This window comes from Phocoena phocoena, chromosome X (genome assembly GCF_963924675.1).
Source record: "Phocoena phocoena chromosome X, mPhoPho1.1, whole genome shotgun sequence".
Classification (NCBI taxonomy): Eukaryota; Metazoa; Chordata; class Mammalia; order Artiodactyla; family Phocoenidae; genus Phocoena; species Phocoena phocoena.
The window spans coordinates 9,237,395-9,264,291 of NC_089240.1; positions in this window are offsets into that span (position 1 = coordinate 9,237,395).

Sequence of the window (26,897 nt, forward strand, 5' to 3'; positions counted from 1 at the left end):
CCTGCATTAACCCTATAACATTTAAGCTGGAGCAGGACAGGTTGGCCAGCCTATCTGGATTTAATAAGTTAAGGTAAAGCCACTGTGACAAAGTAACTCCAACTTGTGTGATGTCTCTAATACCACAGTCCTTTATGTCTTGCTCTCATAAGGTCTCCAAGTGTTACCGAACGCAAGTTCCTGCGCACAACGCACAGTGAGGCCAAGCAAACTGAAACGTCGGAGTCTGGAGCAGAGAAATGCCCTCAAAACCGCCAACTCCCTGAAGGGTTTCAGCAAAGCATTTTAAAGGCCATGCGAGGGGGGCAGCATGGTCGGATGTGGCGAACTTCTTGGTGCTGGAATCCTTTGTTCTTGCAGCTGTCCACGTAGGTCAGGTCACCATGTTGCTGTAAATCTCCGAGACAGATGTTATTCTTCGCTCTGCAACATTTTATCTCCATAGGAATGGAAAAGTGTTATACCCTTTAAGGTCAGAGCCTTGAGAATGGGCTATTTTGTATATTTCAGGCTATAGGCAACATTCTTAACTCAAAGCAACAGAATATAAAGGTTAAAGTAAAAGAAACAGATCTAATATGGAGTCAGATTTGTTCTTCCCTATTACACAAGTGGTGATATAGGGACCTAAATTCCTTCCATCTGTGGATCTGTCATCTCCAGTGTGATCTTCAGTATGTAGCTTCCAAGACATCATGTTCGTGTGCGTAAAGCAGGCTGATTTTGAAAGGAAGACGGAGCAGACAAGAAGGCACACGTAACCCCTCTGCTCTCATCTGTAGGTCAGAACACGTTCTGAGGCTGATCTAACCACGTGAGACACTGGGAATTGTAGTGTCATGGGTATCATGAAGAGGAGAAACAGGTTTGGTGATCAGCTGGCCAGTCTCTGCCACAGAGTCACTTCTGAAATTGCAAGAGCATTCTCACTTACCCCTTCATACTTAACTGAGAGCTCCCTGTCTTCTCAGTACTTTTTCCTCATCCCAGGGGTGACAGAAATCTTGATCTAGGGACTGCTACAGTTCCCCTCGACAGTTGCCCTGGGCCACCACAGTGTGTCTCCGTGCTCTATATTCTGTTATAGACATTTGGTAGTAACGTATCTCTCTCAGGCTGAGGAAGATGTGGATGATGGATATAGTTAGTTCTGCTATAGTGCGACATGTGTTCTTGAAATTACAGCACGATTGCAAAGTCGTGTAATAAGAACCTGCCAGGCTTTGGGGGAAAATGGGTGAAGAGTATGGCACTTAAAGTATTAAAAAACATTGTCAGTGACACAGTAAAAAAAAAAAAATAAAAACCTCGTAAAAATGCTAGCACAGTTTTACACAAGTTAAGTGGTTAGGAAATACATAAATACTACAGTACTTATGTCACTTCCCCTTGAAAAGCCCTGAAGTTGGCCTGTGGATGTGGCCATAGGCAGGGTTGCAGCTTGGGTGTTACTGCAAAGGGGTGGAGGAAGGCGATCTGAAATCAGGGGGGAGGTTGCACCAGCAGGTGAGGACCTATGAACTGAGGGGGCGGTAGACCTCGCGGGGGGGGGGGTATGTTCGCGCACATTTTGTAGATCCTGTGTGGCTTTGTTCAGCTGGATGCAGTTTTCTGAATTCATCGTCCTTCCCCTTGATGAAATTGTGCATCAGCAAACGGGAAATTTGCACCGTATTCAAATAGTTCCCTAATGTATCAATCCCGTTGACACAAATTCACATTTACAAAGTGAGTGTGAGTGTGAAATTGCAGAACTGACTGTACCAGGATAGTACAGGTAGTTACAGGTAGATGCAAAGTGTCCTCTCTTCTTGGTAATAAAGTTCCGATTAGTACATACCTTCTTTTTTTCTTTCTAAATATCTTTTGGAGTATAATTGCTTTACAGTAGTGTGTTAGTTTCTGCTGTATAACACAGTGAATCAGCTATATGTATACATATATCCCCATATCCCCTCCCTTTGCATCTCCCTCCCACCCTCCCTATCCCACCCTCTAGGTGATCACAAAGCACCAAGCTGATCTCCCTGTGCTATGCGGCTGCTTCCCACTAGCTGTCTATTTTACATTTGGTAGTGTATATATGTCCATGCCACTCTCTCGCTTCATCCCAGCTTACCCTTCCCCCTCCCCGTGTCCTGAAGTCCATTCTCTACGTCTGTGTCTTTATTCCTGTCCTGCCCCTAGGTTCTTCAGAACTGTTTTTTTTTAATTCCATATATATGTGTTAGCCTACAGTATTTGTTTTTCTCTTTCTGACTTACTTCACTCTGTATGATAGACTCTAGGTCCATCCACTTCACTACAAATAACTCAATTTCTTTTCTTTCTATGGCTGAGTAATATTCCATTGTATATATGTGCCACATCTTCTTTATCCATTCATCTGTGGATGGACCCTTAGGTTTCTTCCATGTCCTGGATATTGTAAATAGAGCTGCAGTGAACATTGTGGTACATGACTCTTTTTTTTTTTTTTTTTTTTTAATAAATTTATTTATTTTATTTTATTTTTGGCTGCGTTGGGCCTTTGTTGCTGCGCTCAGGCTTTCTCTAGTTGCAGCGAGCGGGGGCTACTCTTCATTGCGGTGCGCGGGCTTCTCATTGCGGTGGCTTCTCCTGTTGCAGAGCACAGGCTCTAGGCACGCGGGCTTCAGTAGTTGTGGCGCGTGTGCTCAGTAGTTGTGGCTCGCGGGCTCTAGAGTGCAGACTCAGTAGCTGTGGCGCTCGGGCTTAGTTGCTCCACGGCGTGTGGGATCTTCCCGGACCAGGGCTCAAACCCGTGTCGCCTGCTTTGGCAGACGGATTCTTAACCACTGTGCCACCAGGGAAGCCCACATGACTCTTTTTGAATTATGGTTTTCTCAGGGTATATGCCCAGTAGTGGGATTGCTGAGTCACGTGATAGTTCTATTTTTGGTCTTTTCAGGAACTTCCATACTGTTCTCCAAAGTGGCTGCATCAGTTTACATTCCCACCAACAGTGCAAGAGAGTTCCCTTTTCTCCACACCCTCTCCAGCATTTATTGTGTGTACATTTTTCATGATGGCCATTCTGACCTGTGTGAAGTAATACCTCATTGTAGTTCTGATTTGCATTTCTTGTTGGCAATTTGTATCTCTTCGTCGGAGAAATGTCTGTTTAGGTCTTCTGCCCATTTGTTGATTGGGCTGTTTGTTTCTTTTGATATTGAGCTGCATGAGCTGCTTGTAAATTTTGGAGGTTAATCCTTTGTCAGTTGCTTCATTTACAAATATTTTCTCCCATTCTGAGGGTTGTCTTTTCATCTTGTTCATGGTTTCCTTTGCTGTGCAAAAGCTCTTAAGTTTCATTTGGTCCCATTTGTTTATTTTTGTTTTTATTTCCATTTCTCTAGGAGGTGTGTCAAAAAGGATCTTGCTGTGATTTATGTCACAGAGTGTCCTGCCTATGTTTTCCTCTAAGAGTTTTATAGTGTCTGGCCTTACATTTAGGGCTTTAATCCATTTTGAGTTTATTTTTGTGTATGGTGTCAGGGAGTGTTCTAATTTCATTCTTTTACATGTAGCTGTCCAGTTTTCCCAGTACAACTTATTGAAGAGGCTGTCCTTTCTCCATTGTATATTCTTGCCTCCTTTATCGAAGATAAGGTGACCATATATGCGTGGGTTTCTCTCTGGGCTTTCTATCCTGTTCCATTGATGTATATTTCTGTTTTTGTGCCAGTACCATACTGTCTTGATTACTGTAGCTTTGTAGTATAGTCTGAAGTCAGGGAGCCTGATTCCTCCAGCTCCGTTTTTCTTTCTCAAGACTGCTTTGGCTATTCAGGGTCTTTTGTGTTTCCATACAAATTGTGAAATTTTTTGTTCTAGTTCTGTGAAAAATGCCAGTGGTAGTTTGATAGGGATTGCATTGAATCTGTAGATTGCTTTGGGTAGTGTCATCATTTTCACAATGTTGATTCTTCGAATCCATATCTCTCTGTCTGTATATCTCTCTGTCTGTTTGTATCATCTTTAATTTCTTTCATCAGTGTCTTACAGTTTTCTGCATACAGGTCTTTTGTCTCCTTAGGTAGGTTTATTCCTAGGTATCTTATTCTTTTTGTTGCAATGGTAAAGGGGAGTGTTTCCTTAATATCTCTTTCAGACTTTTCATCATTAGTGTATAGGAATGCAAGAGGTTTCTGTGCATTAATTTTGCATCCTGCTACTTTACCAAAGTCATTGATTACTCCTACTAGTTTTCTGGTAGCATCTTTAGGATTCTCTATGTATAGTATCATGTCATGTGCAAACAGTGACAGCTTTACTTCTTCTTTTCTGATTTGGAGTCCTTTTATTTCTTTTTCGTCTCTGATGGCTGTGGCTAAAACTTCCAAAACTATGTTGAATAATAGTGGTGAGAGTGGACAACCTTGTCTTATTCCTGATCTTAGAGGAAATGGTTTCAGTTTTTCACCTTTGAGAATGATGTTGGCTGTGGGTTTGTCATATATGGCCTTTGTTATGTTGAGGTAAGTTCCCTCTATGCCTACTTTCTGGAGAGTTTTTATCAAAAATGGGTGTTGAATTTTGTCAAAAGCTTTTTCTGTATCTACTGAGATGATCATATGGTTTTTATCCTTCAGTTTCTTAATATGATGCATCACATTGATAGATTTGTGTATATTGAAGAATCCTTGCATTCCTGGGATAAACCCCACTTGATCATGGTGTATGATCCTTTTAATGTGCTGTTGGATTCTGTTTGCTAGTATTTTGTTGAGGATTTTGGCATCTATGTTCATCAGTGATATCGGCCTGTACTTTTCTTTCTTTGTGACATCTTTGTCTGGTTTTGGTATCAGGGTGATGGTGGCCTTGTAGAATGAGTCTGAGAGTGTTCCTCCCTCTGCTATATTTTGGAAGAGTTTGAGAAGGATAGGTGTTAGCTCTTCTCTAAATGTTTGATAGAATTTGCCTGTGAAGCCATCTCATCCTGGGCTTTTGTTTGTTGGAAGATTTTTAATCACAGTCTCAATTTCAGTACTTGTGATTGGTCTGTTTACATTTTGTATTTCTTCCTGGTTCAGTCTCTGGAGGGGTGTGCTTTTCTTAGAATTTGTCCATTTCTTCCAGGTTGTCCATTTTATTGGCATAGACTTGCTTGTAGCAATCTCTCATGATCCTTTGTATTTTGCAGTATCAGTTGTTACTTCCCCTTTTTCATTTCTAAATGTATTGATTTGAGTCTTCTCCCTTTTTTTCTTGATGAGTGTAGCTAATGGTTTATCAATTTTGTTTATCTTCTCAAAGAGCCAGCTTTTAGTTTTATTGATCTTTGCTATCGTTTCCTTCATTTCTTCTTCATTTATTTCTGATCTTATCTTTATGATTTCTTTCCTTCTGCTACTATGCGTTCTTTTTGTTCTTCTTTCTCTAATTGCTTTAGGTGGAAGGTTAGGTGGTTTATTTGAGATGTTTCTTGTTTCTTGAGGTAGGATTGTACAGCTATAAACTTCCCTCTTAGAACTACTTTTGCTGCATCCCATAGGTTTTGGGCTGTCGTGTTTTCATTGTCATTTGTCTCTAGGTATTTTTTGATTTCCTCTTTGATTTCTTCAGTGATCTCTTGGTTATTAAGTAGTGTATTGTTTAGCCACCTAGTGTTTGTATTTTTTACAGATTTTTTTCCTGTAATTGATATCTAGTCTCATAGCGCTGTGGTTGGAAAAGATACTTGATACAATTTCAATTTTCCTAAATTTACCAAGGCTTGATTTGTGACCCAAGATATGATCTATCCTGGAGAACGTTCCATGAACACTTGAGAAGAAAGTGAATTCTGTTGGTTTTGGATGGAATATTCTATAAATATCAATTAAGTCCACCTTGTTTAATGTATCACTTAAAGCTTGTGTTTCCTTATTTATTTTCAGTTTGGATGATCTGTCCATTGGTGAAAGTGGGGTGTTAACGTCCCCTACTATGATTGTGGTACTGTCGATTTCCCCTTTTATGGCTGTTAGCATTTGCCTTATGTATTGAGGTGCTCCTATGTTGGGTGCATAAATATTTACAATTGTTTTATCTTCTTCTTGGATTGATCCCTTGATCATTATATAGTGTCCTTCTTTGTCTCTTGTAATAGTTTATATTGCATTATTTTTATTGACTGCAGTGATTTTCAGGGCCTAGAATATTAGTATAATTATGAGTACTGGTAATAGCTATGCTCTTTGTATTGCCAACCACCAATGCTGTTATTAGAAATGTTAATATTAGTATTAATAAGAGCATTACTGATATGGTTACTAATAATATTAGCAGTAATGTTAATATTACTTAGTTCTGCAATTTTACAAATAACACGTCTTACTATTTATATTAGTAATTATTTTACCACTTCCGAAACCTATGAATAATATTATTCCTAACTACCCCCTTATACTACTACTGCTACTACTGCTATCATGACTACTACTGCCGCCACTGCTGCTTCTACTCCCACAACTACCTCAAATGTATTGAGGGCTCACTTTGTCCCAGGCACTTTGATAAGCATTTTCTCAGCAGTAGCTCTGTTATTTGAGCTTCAGAAGAACCTAGTGAGATAGCTTCTATTGTTAGTCCCACTTTGCAGAGGAGAACACTGAGGATCAGAGAGGATCAGTAACTAACTTATCCAAGGAAGAAGCAGACTCAGTATCTGACCATCACTTCAGAGTCCCCACTTGTAACTCCTTTGTATATGGCAGAAATTAATGCCATTTTGGTGTGCTGTCATCGTTTGCCTCCTGTGATCACATGGAGGTGCCTTTTTATTTTTTTTATTTTTTTTTTTTAAATAAATTTATTTATTTATTTATTTATGTCTGCATCAGGTCTTCGTTACTGCACGCAGGCTTTTCTCTAGTTGGGGCAAGCGGGGGCTACTCTTCGTTGTGGTGCGCGGGCTTCTCATTGCGGTGGCTTCTCTTGTTGCGGAGCACGGACTCTAGGCACACAGACTTCAGTAGTTGTGGCTCGTGGGCTCTAAGCGCAGGCTCAGTAGTTGTGGCGCACGGGCTTAGTTGCTCCATGGCATGTGGGATCTTCCCGGACCAGGGCTCTAACCCGTGTCCCCTGCATTGGCAGGTGGATTCTTAACCGCTGCGCCACAAGGGAAGTCCCTGGAGGTGCCTTTTTAAATAATAATACCATCTTATAGCAAAGAGAATATTCCTATTCTTCGTATTTTATATATTTCCAGAGGTAATAGTCTCACTTCCAACCATGTGAGTATTAATGAAAGTGGTTTCTTCCCTCTCTTTTAATGCAGTATGATTTTTATCATCACTACCAAAGGGAATAGAGCAATTAGGCTTTCCAAAAATCACGAGTAGCTTTCTGTCTAGATAACCATCCCATTACATAGTCCCTTCTTTCTTTTGAACCTCTACTGCTTTTGTACATTTTGTTTCTGAAATAAATGGATACAGTGTACTCAGAAGAACAGTAGCTGTCATGAGATGTCAGAGAATATAAAAACATCTGCATTGTGGAGGTAATCTGAAATTGCAGGTAAAACTAGTTATTTTCCTCCTGGAATAATTGTTGGAGGGTCCGATTTAGAATTCTCAGTGGCATGTATAATTAACTCTAAAGTGGGAACAGGTTTCTCATATTTAACAATGTTTATCCAGTTTGGAACAATGTAGAACTCAGAATTAATTAGGTGGAGTTGTGTTGGTCCATTTTGGGTAACACCATAGCAAGCCCCAGTGAAAGGTGCTGGTAGTGTCTAAGAACAAGATAAAGAGCCTTATAGGAACAGTGGCTTTGAAATTACTGCAGCACGTTCTCCTTGGAACAGATATGGTTATATGAGGCAAGTAAGTTTGAAGACCAGATTCCCCACTCACAGTGCAAGAGTAAATCGAATTCAGACGGTTCTATAAGCAGATGCATTTTTTTTTTTTTAGTGACTTGCTTCCTGTTTATCATTTTCAATGACATTTACAATTAGTGCCCTTGAAACTAAGGACCACAAGTGCCGGGGAAAATTAGTCTGTGTAACGGTGAGTCACAGTGGTGATGACATATGCTTTGGGATTCACTGCCCACCACAGACACCCTAACAGCAGCATCTGGGATTTAGTCCCAGGCAAACCTGGGAAGACTCCTCCGCTTCCATCCTTAGCAGGTGGTATGTCCCCTCCCCTGTGGTTGAACGTGGCATTTTCAGGTCAGGGAGATTCCATCTTGACCCAGCACACAATCTGCTTATGTTGCAAAATGGTGAAATTTGATTTCTTTTCCCTCTAACTTCAAATGTTACAATGAGCCATAGGCCTTATCCAGCTACAGAATTCACCTCTGTGAATTTCTCCACTACTGAAATGTCCAGATTCATCATGTGTAGTAAGAATTTTCCTTCTTCTTATTGTGAATTTCTCACTAGTAACATCTTTTGATGCCTCCTCCTCAGGTCACATCGTGAAAGGAGGAGGAAGGAGAGAAGAGAGGGCATATTTTGGTGCACTGGTGAAATGAAATAGATTGTTGTTAGAAGATGCTTTCCAAATGACAAATGGAGCCATTAGGTTCCAGTTAGTGACTTCGACCTCCCTGGTATGTGGGTGGCCTGCAACAGAGATATCTAGGATCTAATGATATGTGTTGGTGAGATTTTCCCAGGACTTTGGGCAGGATGAACTTTTCCAGTTATGCCTTCTTCTTCTGTGGAGTAGTGTTTCTCCCCATGTTTACCACTCTTAGGGCTTTATATTATTACTGCTTTCACTCATGTGCCCATTATTTGATCATTCTTGATTGTCATACTTTTTCACAATTGGGTTTATTGCTTCCAACGTCCTTTTTGGGGAAAAAAAGTGGTGCTTTAGACCTTGTGGCTTCAATGTTTGATTTTGATAGCAGCCTTCAGTCTAAGTCTCCTGACCTAGGCAAATTGTAGCCGTGAGGGTTTTAGTGCAGTGCCAGGCCGTGTTTACGTTTGCCAACGCACTCTTCCTTTTTCCTCTAAGATAGCACTTTCCAGAAAATGGCTTCAAGGGCTCCAGCGTGTGCCAGTTGTAGAGAAAACACTGTCTGTTGTAATTACACTGCTCTTTCCTAAGCAACCACTAAATGTTGATGGGTACATCCAAAAGACACAGGCCTGCCTTCGATTACTTTTTAGCAGCTTTGCATCAGCAAGAATGAGAGGTAATACTGTTTCAAGGGAATTAGGATAATGTAAGCAACTATTAGGGGACCCACCATTTGGCTTGTAAGAGTCCTTCTTACAATCTCATGGGATTTGGTTTCACTTGCGCAAGTGGTTTTGTCCATAGACTGTTGCCTTCCATTGGAGTGAAGCTGGTGGGATGGTGGATTTTTAACGGGAGAGGGAATTAATATCAAGGGTACCTACTGAGGTCTGGAAAAACTCCCAAGGGAACCCATTTTACTCAGGCTTTTAAAGACTTCTTATGTGACTCATGGATGGCACTTGATCCTGTGGCCAGTGGAATGGTTCTGAAATGCTTGTGAAATAATTCAAGGCAGGGGGACAGGGCACTTGCTTTCTTTTTTTTAATTAATTGATTTATTATTTTTGCCTGTGTTGGGGCTTCGGTGCTGCGCGCGAGCTTTCTCTAGTTGCGGCGAGCAGGGGCTACTCTTTGTTGTGGTACATGGGCTTCTCACTGTGGTGGCTTCTCTTGTGGATCATGGGCTCTAGGCATACGGGCTTCAGTAGTTGTAGCATGCGGGCTTAGTTGCTCCGCAGCATATGGGATCTTCCTGGACCAGGGCTCGAACCCGTGTCCCCTGCATTGGCAGGTGGATTCTTAACCACTGAGCCAGCAGGGAAGCTCTGGCACTTGCTTTTTATGGGAAGATGATATAATGGACTTCCCAGCTGAAGCACCTTGTGTCCAACAGCTATTGGAATCATGTTCCATGTGTACTACATAAACAAAGGTAACTTGATTTAATATTAAAAAGAACTGTTAAAGTAAATAAATTAGTCTCCCAGGAATAAATAGAGCACATAATCTCTAATGAGTGATAATAACATTTTTTAATAAGTCACTGGTTCTCAGTGTAGGGGCATTTGGCAGTATCTGGAGACATCATTTTTGTTTGTCACAATGGGGTGGAGGGTGCTACTGGTATCTAGTGGGCAGAGGCCAGGCATACTGCCTACAGTATCCCTGTTGTAGGGATACAATATCCCTACAGCCAAGAGTGATCTGGCCCAGAAAGTCAGCACTGCCAATACTGAGAAATCCTGGTGTAAAGTTTTAGAGGAGTCAGAGCCCACAGAGGGAAGAAGCCTAGAACCCTGACCAACTGTGTAGAGCAAAACACACCGACACACCTCCCCCACCCCTTTATAATTTCCTAGACTGGGATGGTGAAAACTAACTTCGGCTCAATAAAGCCACTGATACTTTCGGATTGTTTTGTGTGGCAGATAGCCTCTCCTTGTCATAGAGATTCAAAGCTAGACTGAAAACAATTCTCTCACCCGCGGTGTGATCAGAATGCCATGTGCATGCAACTTACATGAATGGTGCCCAACCTTGTTGGGATGCCATCAGAGACAAAACAGTACAAGAGTAAAATTGAGAAAGCTTTTTAAATGTTCATGTTGAAGCAGGGGGAATAGATTTTATTAGAGAGTAAGGAGATGTAACTTTCTGAAAGTTATTTTGTACCCTACTGAGAATTTTAGAAGGTAAAGAGGTTGGTTCGTTATTACCTTATTTCACTTCAAAGTGTTTCTTTCATTTTCTTTGACAAAGTACATCCCTAATACAGCTATTAAACTTATTATTCATGATGAGCCTTGCATTTTGACTCATGTGGAGGTAGCTTTCTAATGCCAATAGACAAGAAGTTTAGAAGAGAAAGTAATAAAGAAAGAGGCTAGGAATATGGATATGTCAGAAGATTGCTTAGGTAAGTGATGATTAATGAAATCTAGAAGAAAGGGGAAGCACTTTATATGTATGAGCCCCCTGAATAGGAAAGAAAGAGGTGGTGGGAAACAAAGGTGTTGGGTTTTTAACTCGACTGAGCAACAGTTGGTATCATTGGCATATATATCAAATTTCATGGAGTCTAAGAGTTCATCAGTTGCTAGACATCTTTATATGTGTCCACTATGAAAGGAAGACATGTTTTATCACTTTGATCATAGGCTGGCCAATTGGCCTGTAGGCCGAATCTGGCCCAGTGCCTGTTTTTATAAATAATGTTTTATTGGCGCAAAGCCACACCCATTCATTTACACGTTGTCTGTGGCTGCCTTTTTGCCACAGTGGCAGAGCTGAGTAGTTGCAGTAGTGGACTGAATGGCCCACAAAGCCGAAAATGTTTGCTGTCTGGCCCTTTACAGAAAAAGTGTGGCAAACCCTTATACTTTTATATTTCTTGAGCTAACTTTGAGACTTAAGCTTAGATTGTAATCATATAATACTCTGGTGCATACAAAAAAGTGAAATATAAGCAAACAAGTTAGTTCAGGTATTTCTTAAACTTTTGTACATATAAAACATAAAGCTTGACCCGTATGAATCACTTTTCAATGCAGTAATTGATGTCCATGATTTTCCACAAAATATTTTCCTTGGTGCCATGGATAGCACTGGTGATGCAGCATTTCTTGAATGAGTACTTCATTATTGCCCCTAGGATGTTCTTTCTAGCTGTTTAAACGCATTCTGCGTGCTTTGATGCAAGACCCTTTCTTGATGTTCCCAGAAATTTTCAACAGAAATTTTTTTCAGCGACCATGAAGTCTCCTCTTTACTTCCTCAAATGGAATTTACATAGATTTTGGCTGAAACGGGGACGAATTGTGACTGTCCAATCATGACCCTGAGAATAATCAACCAATTGTGCTTCCTGGGAAGACAGGAATTCCAAATTGCCATTCATTATAAGATGAACCTGGAGACTTGAAAATGTGAAAGGCCTGTGCTTCTGAGAATTCATGAAATGTGTTAGCTTGTTTGTTTCGCAGCAGGTGGGGAATGGCTCAGTTTCTGGTTAATTGATGGGAGAGAAGGAGGATGCAGTCCGGTGCTTCTGCAGGTCTTTTGTAACTTGAAATGTTCTGCTCATTCTTTGCTTTACTTTATCAAGCTAAGTAGACTTCTTACCAAGGCTCAGTGTGAAACTGCACAGAAACGGTCTTCATGAGTCTCTGGATTTTAAGCCTCCCCACTCTTCCAGGGGCCACAATAATTCAGATTGATGGCAGGGGTGCTCGGTGCTGACAGGGGCGCTCCGCTCCCTGGGCTCGGGCAGCTCGGCCCTGGAGCCTAAATCCAGCTCCCGCCTCAGCAGCCACAGGATCCGACTGGGAACTTTACAGTTTATCCCCTCTCCTCTGTCCTGTGCGTAACTTCGGTGTCCTGTGAATGTCTAGAAACCCCTTGTTGGGTTAACAGGTGAGATCATTCTTTGCATGGCTTTCCATTCACTGGTGTGATTCAAAAGAGTTGGGCCTAATGAGCAAGTGTTTCCACTTGGTCTCAGATTTCTAGCTGCTGCGGTTGCACTGCAGAGAAGTTTCCCGCAGCGAATGGTGGTTAGGAAGCATCTGAGGCTCTTTTCTTCTGGGTCTCAGGGCACCCCAACATTTGGGGTCTAGAAACCCCATTTCCCTGGCAGTTGGGGTCATAATACTATGTAACCCCAAGTACAGTGGAGGAAGGGCTGCTCATTTCTAGAACTCTTCTTGTGGTTGAGACCCTGCAAACAGAAAAGCAAATGATTCAAGCCAACAGGGAGGGGAGGGGGGGTGCTAGCAAGAGCAGCTGGCCTGGAAATGTGCCACGTAAGGACCACAGGCTGACCTCGGGGCCTTTCTACTGATGGTACGTCCCAATTTGGGCTGCAAGTTCTCTTTTTTTCTTTAATGCCAGATATGGTTATATAAGCAGCTTTCAAAATGAGAAATCAAGCTTTCGATTTTCCTCTGCTTTGGTGGGCTCCCGGAGGCCTTTGAAAGAGCCAAGGCCATTTCCCACAGCAAAAACACAGCAGAGAAATCGTTTGTCATTTAGAGGAGAGCTTGGTGTGTGTGCTTCGAACCTGCTCAAGTTGAAGAGCTACCTTACAACTTGGCAAGATACTGGAGATAAAAGGCAGGTTTGCAGGCTTGCGGTGGTTCCAGATTCAATTTTCAGAGCCCAACAAAAGCAAGCGAAACCTGTTGGAGACTCAGGGGCCAAAACCTGGTTGAACTGTTCTCCGTAAAGCTGATGAGCGTGGAGCTCACAGCACCTGGTCACCATGACTGAAGGGTAACCCAGAGGCTTCTTGGGTTCATGAACTTGGGGAAACGATGAAGGTCATATCAACAGTTAGCAGAGACTTGGGGATAAAAGAAGGGCCTAACGAGAGCGAAACCCAACCTGGCTCTGGGCTAGGGCCATGCTCAGGGCTCAAAAGGCTGGCCCTAGGGCTTCACTCTCTGCTTGGCTCCTGGTCGTACCATGAGTCCCCATTGCCAGTTACCCTCCAGTCACCCCCAACACAGACGTGCGCTGGCCATGCCCTTTGGTTATCGAGTGCCACTCTCTTCCCTTGAATTCCTGCTGGCATAGACGGTAGTGCCCTATCAGGTCATCATTGTCTGATGGTTGATGCTGGCTGTTAGTCTGGTCTTAACCGAAGCTCAGGATGTCTGTAGAATTGTCTGGGTTGATGCTGAACCAGCAGGCTCCAGTTCCTTTGTTAAGGCCTCTTCTCTAGAGCCCAGTGAAGTTCAAATCTCCCGTACCTTCGCTCCTGCTCTGCCCTTGGACACTGCTTCAGCAAGACCTTCACCTGTGTGCGCATCAGAGTCACCTCGGAGGGCTTGTTACCATGCAGATTGCCGGGCCTACTCTCAGGGGTTCAGATTGGTTGGGTCTGGGGTGGGGCCTGGGAATCTGTCATCTCAAAGGAGTTCCCCGAAAACGCTGCTGCCGCTGCTCTGAGGACCACGCTTGGAGCATGAAAGCAAGAGAAGAATGAGTAGGAGCTGGAAAAAGGAGAGTAAGAGACGGAAGGTGAGAGAGACCCACGGGGCTGGGTTTGAAAGGGCCGTGGGCCGGGAATACAGATGGCCTCTAAAAGTTGAATCTAGAAGCTGTGGATAAAGGAGAAACCAAACCCACCACTGATAAGAAACTGTTCTTTAAGGCAAACTCTATCTGCAGGGGTGCGACTCTTCCTACAACCACTTTTTTATTTGCCACTATTGCCGTTGTAGCATTTCAGACCTTTCCTTCACTAATTATAGTCCCCACTTTACATTTGCAAAACTAAATGGTCCATTCAAACAGCTTTTGCCAATTAAAGTAATCCTCTGTTCAAAGCGTATATTCCCCTTCTACCCAGAAGAACCTCAAACTGCTGCAGCTCCTGGTTCCAAAGATATAAAATCCAAACTTTGGGCTGAACCCAAGCTCAAGGTCTCTGTGACTTTTTCTCTGACCATAAGTTTCTGGAAAAGGGAAGGTTTTCTATGATGAGGAAGCCTTAAGTGACTTCTGCTTAAAATAGCTATGGTTGTATGAGGCAGGTAACTGGAAGATATTAACAGATCCCGCACCCAGAGTATAGTAGTAAATTAAATCTGGGCTGTTCTCCAGTAGATATATTTGGAGCATGGCACAGCCTCCTTGCAACCAACCACAGTGGGGTGCTGTGCTGAGACAGAAGCCACAGGTGCGTTTAGGCATCTTGCTCCAGGGATCACCAGCTTTCCCCTCTGGCTGTATGTCGGTGGAACCAGAAAGAAAAATGGCTTTGGTATTCAAATTCAAGGAGAGCCAAGCGAAGAGAAGGGCATCTGAAGTACGAACAGAATGTTGTGAACTAAGGGGTATCAAGAAATGCCCCATTTCTGTCCTTTCCTAAATCAAATTCCACCTGGCTTAGCCACCACCCACCTGACAGGAGGAGTGTGCAGGGGAAAGGGTCCCTGCTCCTACCTTTAGGGTTATTTAGAATTCCAGGGATTAAGGAGGCCAGGACCATTAAAGTGGGGCCTCTGGTCTTCATTTCATCATGACTGCAACTGCGATGCTCGGGGCCTATGTTGGCGTTTGAAAGTGGGTGCCTTTGCTGACGGCATCTCTTCCTCCTGTTAAGCTTGGCCTCTGCACCGTCCCTGCAACACAGAGGGCTACAGATCTTGGTGGCCTCTCACTAAGCCATTGTCCAGATGGTCCCAGAAGACACCTACTACCTCTGGGGCTGAGACCAGGTCTGCGTCTCCAGGGCTCCACTGTATGTGGAAGCCACCAGTTGGGGGACTCTAACTCTTCCGGGTCTGGGTCGCTCTCTTCTTCCTCGTCCTTTAGTCGCTTCTCCAGCTCTAGACCTTCACAGGCTTAGCCTTTAGAAGGAGGGTCAAAAAAAAAAAAAAAGAAGGAGGGTCAGTAAGCCTTTCTGTAAAGGCCAGCTTTGCTGACCACATAGTCTCTGTTGCAACTACACAACTCTGCTGTTGTCACGTGAAAGCAGCCACAGACAATTCATAAATGAATGACTTGGGCTGTGCCAGTAAAACTGTTTCATGGACACTGAAATTTGAATTTCATATAACTTTCATGTGTCACAAAATATTATTCTTTTATTTTCTCCAACCATTTAAAAATGTAAAAACTATTCTCACCTCCTGCATGGTACAAAAGCGTGTGGTGGGCCCCATATGCCAGGGGACTGCAGTTTGTTGGCCCCTGCTTTGGAAAACCAAAGCTTTTTTGACTCTCCTCGGGGGTAGTGGATGCCCAAATGGCGAGGAGAAGATGTAAACAATACCTCATTTTTTTTTTTTAGTTAATTAATTAATTTATTTATTTTTGCTGTGTTGGGTCTTTGTTTCTGTGCGAGGGCTTTCTCTAGTTGTGGCAAGCGGGGGCCACTCTTCATCGCGGTGCGCGGGCCTCTCACTGTCGCAGCCTCTCGTTGCGGAGCACAGGCTCCAGCCGCGCAGGCTCAGTAGTTGTGGCTCACGGGCCTAGTTGCTCCGCGGCATGTGGGATCCTCCCAGACCTGGGCTCGAACCCGTGTCCCCTGCATCGGCAGGCAGATTCTCAACCACTGCGCCACCAGGGAAGCCCCCCCTCATTTTTTTTTAAACAAAATTTCAAATCGCTCTTTGCAGGGTGGCCCTGGCCTCCTCTCAAATCCAGCTCTTCCTTCCCTCAGGGACCCTTGGTGCTACTCTGGCACATCATTCTGGTCATGATTCTCTGAGTCAGTGGTCCTCCAGCTCACGTGGAGAGAGCCAGTAAAGGACACAGAGGCCCCCAAAGATGGCCTGAGGCTTCGTATATTCACCAAGTTCCCCAAGTGATTCCGATGCCCACCTGATATTGAGACCCATTGGCATCAGTATGTTGTTTTGTGCTGTCCTGCCCTTAAAGCAGCTGTTCTCTTTGCCTGTATTGGTTTATCTCCTTCCTTCCTCTGGTCCACTTAACCTGACTCTTAGTTATCTTGTAAAAATGTATGTCAACTAGTAGTGCTTCTGGGCAGACCCCCTGGTCCCTATCTTATTTTGAGCTTTTGAAGCAAGCTGCATACACCTTTATGATGGCACAATTACCGGGCCTTACTTTGATTGAATATCTAGGTGATTGTGTTCCCAACCGGGAGGTAAGCTTCTAGCCTGGACCTTGTCTCCTTGATCTTTTATTTGTAACCTCCTATTCTACCAGACATATAATATAGACTCAATAAAAGACGGTGGTAGGAATGAATGAATGAATATCCCTGGAGAATGGGGGCAAGTGATAAGGAACGGGCAGGACATGAAAGGCATTGGATAAAGAGAGATTTCTAGTGTTTAGGTGTTGCTCCCCAGCTTTTATTGTGAGCAGTGATCTATCTGGGCTGATTTTGCCTCCTCTCAATTTCTAAGACTAATCATTGCACTTGTTTGTTGGTTCACGTTCATTAGATGCCCCGGACCAGTGGTTCTCAAAATGTGGTCCCTGGACAGGTTTCATTAGCCTCACCTGTTAGAAATGCAGCTTCTGGAGCTCTAGCCCAGATCCACTGAATCAGAAATGCAGCCCCTGTTTTGACAAGTCCTGCAAGTGATTCTGATGACCCTTCAAGTTTAGCAAACACCAGGTCTAGACCACTGGTTCTCAAACTTGGCTGCACATTGAAACCATCTGGGGAGCTTTAAAAAATTCTGATACTTGTGTACCCCCCCGTGCCTCCACTCCAGTGATATGCTGGTAAATGGTGAACAGTTGACTCCCTGGAAGATAAAAAGCTCTGATTTATAGTGTCTGCCCATTTCTGTGGTGTAAATATTCCCACCATTGCCAATTCCCTGCGACTACCGTAAGTGTCACTAAACACAGAGTTGGGAAGACATGTGCACTATTGGCTCTTAGGAGCTGCTGGGAGCCGAGCTGGCTTCAGCACATATTGGTCCCATCTCCAGAGATCCAGATCATTTGGTCCAGGTTGTGACCTGGGCATCAGGATTTTTTAGAAGCACCCCAGGTGATTTCCACGTGGAGCAAAGTTTGAGAGCAACTTCAGTAGAGTACCTGTGAAGTAATTTTTTAGTGAATGTAATTCCTCTCAGCCATGGGCAGAATACTTCCCACTCCTTTGTTTTAATCTCTTCTATGCGGTGACGTAGCAGGTTCTGTAGGGAAGTCACTGATTTTCAAATAAAGAAAAAAAGTTTTGTAAGAATTCTGTGCATTTCCCCAAATTTTATTCGTGTGAGTATAGGACTAAATGTCATGTTAAAATCTGTATAATTAAAGTCCAATTTAGTTTACATTCAATAATTTAAACCAAAATTTTAGATCATAAAATATTATGTTTGAGACAAGATGAGTTGTCTTGTCACTACGCAAGTGTATTGCAGGGCAATGATTGGTGTTACGTTTGTTTTAAAATTGGATTCAGATATTCTAAACCTTTAATTAATGTGGTATCTGAACTTAAGCAAAACAGCAATGTTTTGTATTCTGAACGTTAGAATAAACTACAATTGGGATATATAATCCGTAAAAGGCACAGGAAATAGAAATGTGACATTTTGAAAAGTCTAGTACCTGGGAAAACGTAAACCATAAGGTGATTTTCTTTTAGTTGGCTTGCCATGTTTGAAAAATGCCATTTCTCAGATCCTCGGGAAGAAAAATGGCTTAATGAGAGCAACAAATAAAAAATTGATTAAAATAAAAATGAATAATTTATTTTAGTATGACATTTGGTTTTCTATGGATGAATAAAAATAAAAAAGCTATCATGAGTGGGTTATTCTTCATATACTTAGATGAAATCATCACTGATGAAAGATGCCATTAATTAGTATCCGTTAAATACAAATAAATCTAGAAATTTCACCTACTAGATTATAGGTGATGGTAATTAACTGGATCTTAAACCAATTATTCATTCCAAAATGTTTGTATAGTGTGGAGGAGGGAAGGTAGATGTGATTTTCATGAAACAAGGTTGACCAAGAGTGGATGATATTGAAGCAGGGTAATAGTCATATGGAGTTGCATTAACTTATTCTCTACTTTTATGTATGTGTGAAATTTTCCATAATAAAAGGTTTAAGATACTAATTACAGTTTTATTGTTTATACCTGGTTTGCTAGGCATAGTAGAAAATACAGAAAAATGCAAGAGACAGTTCGAGCTCTCAATATGCAAGGAAAAATAGACACGTTCTAACTCAAGTATCTGGCCGTCCGTGTTCATACATTTTTCAGATGAATGAAGGTTACCGCTTATATTTGTCCAAACTTTGAAAAGCAATTTTAGTAGAACTTTTTCCAATATGTTACCTCCTGCCCTGTGTTCTTAAACTTGGTGTAATGAATATATTTTAACCTTTTCCCGATGACTCAGCTCTTTCTCACTTTAGACATCAGTCTGTTCTGGGTTGTCTTTGGTGATTGAAGGTTGTTCGTTCAATCCACAAATGTTTACTGAATACTGATGATGGGCTAGGAGCCGGGGCAGCGCAGAACAAAGGAGACAAAACTCCCTGCCCTCCTGGCCCTCACTTCTTCTGGTGGTTGAGACGTTTAGGGTGGCTTAGGTGAGGACTTTGAGTGAGAAGAGACACCAAATAGCTCAGAGTGCTGTACTTTTCCCGGCTCTCCTGTCTGTTCGTTGGAGTTAATTTCATTTATCTCCTTTCTCCTTCTGAATTGTCACTTCTGTTACCTTTCAATTTGCCTACTGTGAGTGATTTTTTTCAGTTAATCTGTTTATGCCTCCTTGCCCGGCATTCAGGTCATTGCTGCTATAATCTACATGATACGATCACTAGGTTTGTTATAAATGTGTGTAATATGAGATACCCTGGGCTTTGAGTAAATTCCTGAGTTGTGCTTGGGTGTGTCTTGCCTTACTGACTCCCAGTCCCACCCCACCAATTATTTTTATGTTTCTGTGTTTCTAGATAGCTGAGGTTTCTAGATGCATGATTTGTTCTTTTGGCATTTAACAAATACTTATTAAGCACCTAATATGTGCCAAATCCTATTCTAGGAGCTGGGAATACAGGGTCTAAAACAAATATGGTGCATGCTCTGAGAGCTAGGAGAAGGTACAGGAGTTTGTAATACCCTGTCCTAGCTGGAGAAGCATTTACAAGAGCACCTCACCAAGCTGGGGGTGGGAGATCAAGGAATGCTTGTGGGACCTGGAAGGGGCTGGGGATGCATTGACTTATGGACTTGTAAATTTGATGTGCTTCCGAGACGTGCACATGGAGATGTCCTGGAGAGAGTTGGAATTTCCGTTATCTACTGTTGCGTGACAAACCGTCCTAAATCTTAATGGCTTCAAATAACAAGTTATTATTTCTCACAATTCAGTGGGTTTTCTGAATAGTTCCACTGCTGGTTTTGCTTGAGCTCACTCATATGGCTGCATCCATCTAGGACAGCAGCTAGACTGGAAGGTCCAAGAGAGCCTCTTGTACCTGTTTGGCAGGGCTCTTGGCTGTTGGCTGGGGCACCTTGGTTCTTCTCCACATGGTCTCTGATCCTGCAGGACACTAGGCTGGCTTCTTTCATGGTTTCAGGGCAGCATTCCAAGTCTGCGGAGGCAGAAGCAAGGCCCTTTTAGGTCTGGCTTTGGAAGATGCATAATGTCATTTCAACCACAGTCTTTTGGCCAAGCAATTTCCAAGACCAGCCCATGTTTGAGGGATTGGGAAACTGACTCATCCTCTTTTTTAAAAAAAAAAAAAATTAATTAATTATAATATTTATTTTATTTGTTTATTTTCCGTGTTTGTCTTGGCTGCGTCAGGTCTCAGTTGCGGCACACGGGGACTTTGTTGAGGCGCGTGGGACCTTTTCATTACGGTGAGTGGTCTGCTTGGGCTTCTCTTTAGCTGCGGGGTGCAGGCTCTAGAACGCGTGGGCTGTGTAGTTTGCGGCACGCGGGCTCTCTCATTGAGGCGTGTGAGCTCAATTGTTGTGGCACGTGGGCTTAGTTGCCCCTTGGCGTGTGGGATCTTAGTTCCCCGACGAGGGATCGAACCCACGTCCCCTGCATTGGAAGGTGGATTCTTTACCACTGCACCGCCAAGGAAGTTCCTTGACTCATCCTCTGAAAGGGAAGAGCAACAAAGGCACCTTGCAAACACACAGCACGGGAAGAATCCATGGCCATATTTTGTAATCTACCACAGTTGCATAGATGCTTCTGAATCTCAAGAGAGTAATTTGGATGGAAGGCAGACATTTGGAAATTATCAGTGTTTATTGATACTATTGTAAATCCTGACTGCACATCAGACTCCTCTGTGGAACGGGGGCAGTTTTCCATATGTTCCACATGCAGTAATGGCAATTCTCACGCATGAAAGAGATGCCCCGAAATGTTGGGTGGGAGAACTCCCCAAGGAGTGAAGAGTCCAAGCTCACTTCCTGAAGTGATTCTATGTACATCAGGTCAACAAATTGGCTTTCTTTCCCAGTCCTATAACCACAAAGTTCAGTGCCCACCCAGGGATTTATTATGTTCAATAAAGAATTTGTAGTAAAATGAAAACTTAATGAATTCCTAAGTAGCTTCTGTAGTGTTCTAGTTTGCTTGCTGTCTTGCTAACCTAGCCCTTTTTTTTCATGGTATATTTGTTTCTTTTCCATTATTCTTTCAAACATGAGCTGGGTTCAAAGCCCTAATTTGCCATTAACTATCATGAACAAGATGGGCTTCAGCCTGCCAGTCATCTGTTGGTATTGGATATCGGAGAAATGAGCAAATTTTCTCGAGGCAGTTATATATATGAGAGCCCTGGAAGAGCCCTGAGCAAGAAAACGAGCATGGAACTTTCCTGTTTCTTAGTGTTCTTAACTCGCTAAGGCTGTCCTTTCCAATATAGTAGCCACTAGCCACATGTGCATATTTATATTTAATTTTCAATTCTTTGAGTTATGTGACGTTAAAAATGAAGGTCCTTAGTGGAACTAGTCATATTTCCAGTCCTCAGTAGCTACACGTGGCCAGTGATTATCGTCTTGGACAGTGCAGACGTGTAGAACATTTCCATCAACGTGGAACAGCAGTGGGTAGCCCTGCTCCTATATTTCTTGTACAATTAAGAATAAAACTGGTAATGCCAGTGTTAGGTCTCCATGCTGTGGATTAAAATTAAGGGTGAAGGGTAATTTCCTTTGTTATCTAAAATACCCATTGCAATTGACTACAGATCAATTAGCATAGATTTTAGAAAGAGACTACGGATAGGGAATACAGTACGATTTTGCTTGAGACTTTATGTCTGTGAATTTAAAAGTTTAGATATAGGTTACCTATTGATGGACTTAAAGAAAATCTTACCAAACTAGAATGAAGGGCCCAAACTAATGAAATAAAAGCTAACAAGGATAAATGTAAATGCTTATACTGTTGGTTTAAATCAGGGTTTGACATACTTGTTCTCTATAAAGCCAGATAATAAATATTTTTGACTTTGCAGGCCAGCCACTTTCAACTCTGATTGTAATATGAAAGCAGCCTTAGACAGTATGTAAAAAATTGAGCGTGGCTTTGCTCCAGTACAATTTAATTTACCAGAAAACAGTAGTGGGCTGGGTTTTTGTCACCGTATTTTGCTGACTCCTGCCCTTGGTCAGTTTGGGCCAGTTGCCTTAGGTGATGTCGTTTTAGCCTGTGTTAATAGACACGTTCCATCCAAGGTCAGGAAAGGAAGAATTCCATTGCAGTTCACAGTAGGAGTTTGCATTCGATCTCGATAGTGACAATCTGGATATTACACAAGATGTTCAAGGGTTTGGAAACTGCATAAAAGGATAATGGAAGAAACTGGGGTCTGACTTAACAGTGGTGAATTATTGGGGGATGCGATTATAGCTGTCTTCAAGTATTTGACATCCTGCCATGTGGCAGGAGGTACTACTTATCTGAATATTTCTAGAGATTAGAAATAGAACTAATAAGTACAAATTAATAAAAGCGAACTTTAAGAATATTATAGTTGTTTCAAAATGGGCTACTTTACAAAGTAGCTTCCCACAACTGAAGGGTTTTAGAAAAAAGATGGATAATTATCTATGAGCTGGTTGAAGAGTTTGTTCTAGAATTGAGTGGAAGGTTATCATCTAAATTGCTGTTATATTATCAGATTAGAACTAAATTGTATGTAGAGAAGTCTCAACCCAAACTCATTTGTATAAAACAAGAGCATCTCTTGGCTCATACAGCTGAAAGGTCCCAGGATAGGTCTGACTTCAGACATCGCTGGATCCAGAGGTCTTACCAAAGTCTTCAGGTGAGACTGGCTACATAATTGGTGGGACCTAATGCAAAATGAAAATGCAGCACCCCTGGTTCGAAAATTATTAAGAATCTCAAAATGGTGACAGCATAGCCTTAAACCAAGGGTAGGGCCCTTCCAAGTGTGTGGCCCTGTGAACTTCATAAGTTGCATGCCCATGAAGCCAGCCCTGTCTTCAGGTTATAGTCTATCTCTGCCTCTCAGCTCTCTTTCTCTCTGGGTTAGTTTCATTTTCAGGCAGCCTTTCCTCACTGGCAGCTCAAGGCTTGTATTTTATAGCTGGAAAAGAGCGTTCCTCTCCCCTGGTGACACCAGCAAATGGTACCAGATAATTTCTAATAAACTTTTTTTCATCTCTGAATCCAAATACATGGTGGCACTCCCTTTGGCCAGGCCTGGGTGACGTGCCTGAGAGTAGAGTCAGGTCTACTGACACCATAAGGACCAAGAGAGAAAGTGATAGCTCCAAAATGAAAAACAGGGTAGAGGAACCTCATCAAGGCAGAATAGATGCAGGGTAGTCCAGTAATAAATACCTACTGTGTTTAGCAAACAGACTCTCTGAGCGATAATGAGGAAGTGACTCAAAGTAAGAAAGAGTCTTAATCCAGAGATCTTGTCCATAAGTAAACAGATTCCTTTCACTCTAAAGGGTTTTCTAAATTTTAAAATTTGGTTTTCTCAGGTATGCAGGCAAGATTTTTCCTGTCTCATGTATATTCAGTATAGTGTTTGTATTCTTAGCATGAGCTACCTAAAAACTGTCAGGACTCTGAGATCCAACACTTATTGCCCCGCCTGGAAATTATTTTAATTCAGTGATGATTTTCCCCTGGAACTTCATTTTATTTCTCAAGCCTAAGTTTCATCCAAACCTTTGTTCGTTTATTTAGGAGGGGAAGCATGTATCTCTGTGTGTGTGTGTGTGTGAGCGATCACTTTCTGTCTTGGCCAGTCCTTCTGCTGAAGCAGCATATTGTTTAATAAGCTCTGCTCAAAACTTGACTTTCTGGGTGAAATCATGAGTCTAATGCCTGGAAAGTAGAAGAGAACCAGGGAGCGCCAGGCCCCTGGAGAGTTGTAGTTGTAATGGATTGAGTACCCACACAAATCAGTTCAGCCAAGATATTCATTCCAATCCAATGAGATCTGACCTTATTTTTCCTGTCAAATTTGACACTTTGGGGGATCTGAATTAACCATTTTATTACAGTCAGTTTATCAGGGGAGGCAGGGGACAATTAATTACGATCCAGCTCTGTCATGGTTCCATGCAGCTGACAGAGAACACTTTTCTGAAGTTGGCCATACAGAGGTAGAAGTTAAACACAAGATCTCTGGGGACTTCCCTGGTGGTCCAGTGGTAAAGAATCCGCCTTCCAATGCAGGGGATGCAGGTTTGATCCCTGGTCCGGGAACTAAGATCCCACATGCCGCAGGGCAACTAAGCCCGCGTGCCACAACTACAGAAGCCCACGCGCCCTGGAGCCTGCGCGCAACAACTAGAGAGAGAAAACCCACGTGTCACAACTAGAGAGAAGCCCGCATGCTGCAATGAAGAGCCCACGCTGCAACTAAGACCCGACGCAGCCATAAATAAATAAATAAATATCTTTAAAGAACAAAAACAAAAACCCTACGAGATCTCTGGAGAGAGGCTTCTGGGGTTGGATGCCTGGTCCTGCCACTCATGAGCGATGTTTCCTTGGGCCAGTTTACCTCTCTGAGCTTCCTTTTTCTCATCTGTAGGAATGCCATTGTTGCTATCTATGTCTAAGCCCACACCAGGAAAATAACAGAAGTGCTTGTTTCCCGAGGTCTCCCACACCTGCTGAGATTCACATGGTGTGTTTTTCTGGGTCATTCAACTAGGATGTTAGAGCAGAAGTGAGAAGGGAATGCCTTGACTTCCTCTTAATTTAAACACGTTATCAATTACTAACATGCTTAGCCAAGCATATATTAGTATATATATTTACACGGGTTGACTTCCACCCAAAATCTGTCCTCAACCTGCAGGGCTCATCCTACCCAAATCCATGAAGCATAAATTTACATTAATGTTAAGTCCAAGAGGATGGTCTCTTTTGCTTTCTTTTCCCTATCTGAAACAAGTCCTCACTAGAAGAAAGAAGTCCTAAAGCTTTCGGAAAAAGAAAAGCTATTTTAAGGAAGACTCAATTTTCTGATCTTTCACCTAGAGATTGAAATCTGGTCTAATAATTACATCAAAGAATTTTTCCCCCAAATACCTGGACTTTTCTAGTTTATAGGTTTGTGCTTAGCTTTGATTGGTCTTGAAGATTCTTATTATAAATTGTAGAGTGTAAGGGCTTGATCCCCTCCTGCTATCTTCCACGGAGGGAACTTTAACAGGTCTTCCCACTGATAGGCATTCACAGTCCATGGCTTTTTAAGACATGCGTACCAGTCTCGTGTTCTTCAGAATATAAATAGAAGCCTTGAAAATATCTTGGAGCTTTCGAAATTGACTTCCCCAAACTAAGTTAGAAATTAAAGTTGAGCTGAGGTGCCTGTGTTTAGCTCATTAAGTCTTGCAGTGTTTTCTCTGAAATGGCAGGTCTCCTGGGACAAATCAAGGAAATGTTCTCTTTAAATTCCCTGAAAATCAGAAGGGAACCAATTTCCGATAATTTTAAATTGTTCTTTACTAGGATTGCATATTGAAAATGGAGCATACCACCTGGGTAAAGAACATGGATGAAAGGGGGAAAGAATACATGTTTATGTTGGTATTCACTAGCAAAGTAGTCGGCAACACAGTTGGATTTATTTGTTTATTTTTTTATTTTTATTTTTTTGTGGTACGCAGGCCTCTCACTGTTGTTGTGGCCTCTCCCGTTGCGGAGCACAGGCTCCGGACGCGCAGGCTCAGCGGCCATGGCTCATGGGCCCAGCCGCTCCGCGGCATGTGGGATCTTCCCAGACGGGGGCACGAACCCGTGTCTCCTGCATCGACAGGCGGTCTCTCAACCACTGCGCCACCAGGGAAGCCCCCATAGTTGGATTTTTTAAGTCCCAAGCTACTTTCCCATCTTTGCGAACAGAACTACTCTGATTTAACATATACCACAGCTTTAGGGAACAGGAATAAAAATCCTGAACACCAAACAAGTACACATTTGAGGGAAGACTTCTGAGAAATTTTTACCTCCCTAGATATATAGAGACTGCACTGAGCTTCCTGTGAATTCCTGGACATACCTACATTGCATGGAGCTTGATTTCAAAGTTCAAGTCTATGTCTCTAGTGGTGTCCACTCACATACTGAAAGGGATGAATACCCCCACGACATGCTCAGCCTTGAAACAAACTGCAATAAAAGGCATCACCCAGAGCTATAAAGAATTACAATGAGTTCTGCCAGTGCATTTTCCTTCCATGAGCCAGAGCATGCACCAACGTTGCACATTTACCCCAGCAAGTGCTCAGGCCGAAACTAAGGTCTGCATTACATAAGAGTATTTCATGGCCAAACAGGTGAAGCAACACCCAACTCAGCTCCTACTTAAAAGGATTCGTTCATGTCTTAGATAAAGGGTGTGCGTGCGTAGTCACCATGGAAGCGGTTATGGACCACCATGCTGAGCAAAGAGCTCACCTGTGGAGATTTTATAGCGTGCCGGGGGCCCAGCCCCCAGCCCACACCCACCTAACCAGAATTCTGGGGCTGGTGTTCTGGCCTGGGTACACAGAGCACCTGTGAGTTAATCTCATTGAAATGAGTGGAACAAGATGAGGCCAAGGTTTTCTCTCCCACCAGTCGACCTGAAGCCAGGGCCGACTCTTCCAATAGTCCTGTACAGCCAGAATCACCCAGCTTCCCCTCTCCATCCTTTCTTTTTCTCTTGACTTTACTCATTGTCACAATTGCTGGAGTAGAAGACATCTCCAAGGGGCAAACTGTTCACTGAGTCATTTTTGAAATGTCATTGCAGATGTAAGCACTTCTGGCCTCACATAAGAAACAAGGGGGGAAAATGGAGTGCCAATGGCTGTGATAGTTTAAGGAACTCGATGTATTCCCAGGAGCTCCATTCATCAAATATCACTACTATGACTTTATTGCCTATTCACCAGAAATCATTACATTTTGGTAGTTTTTGA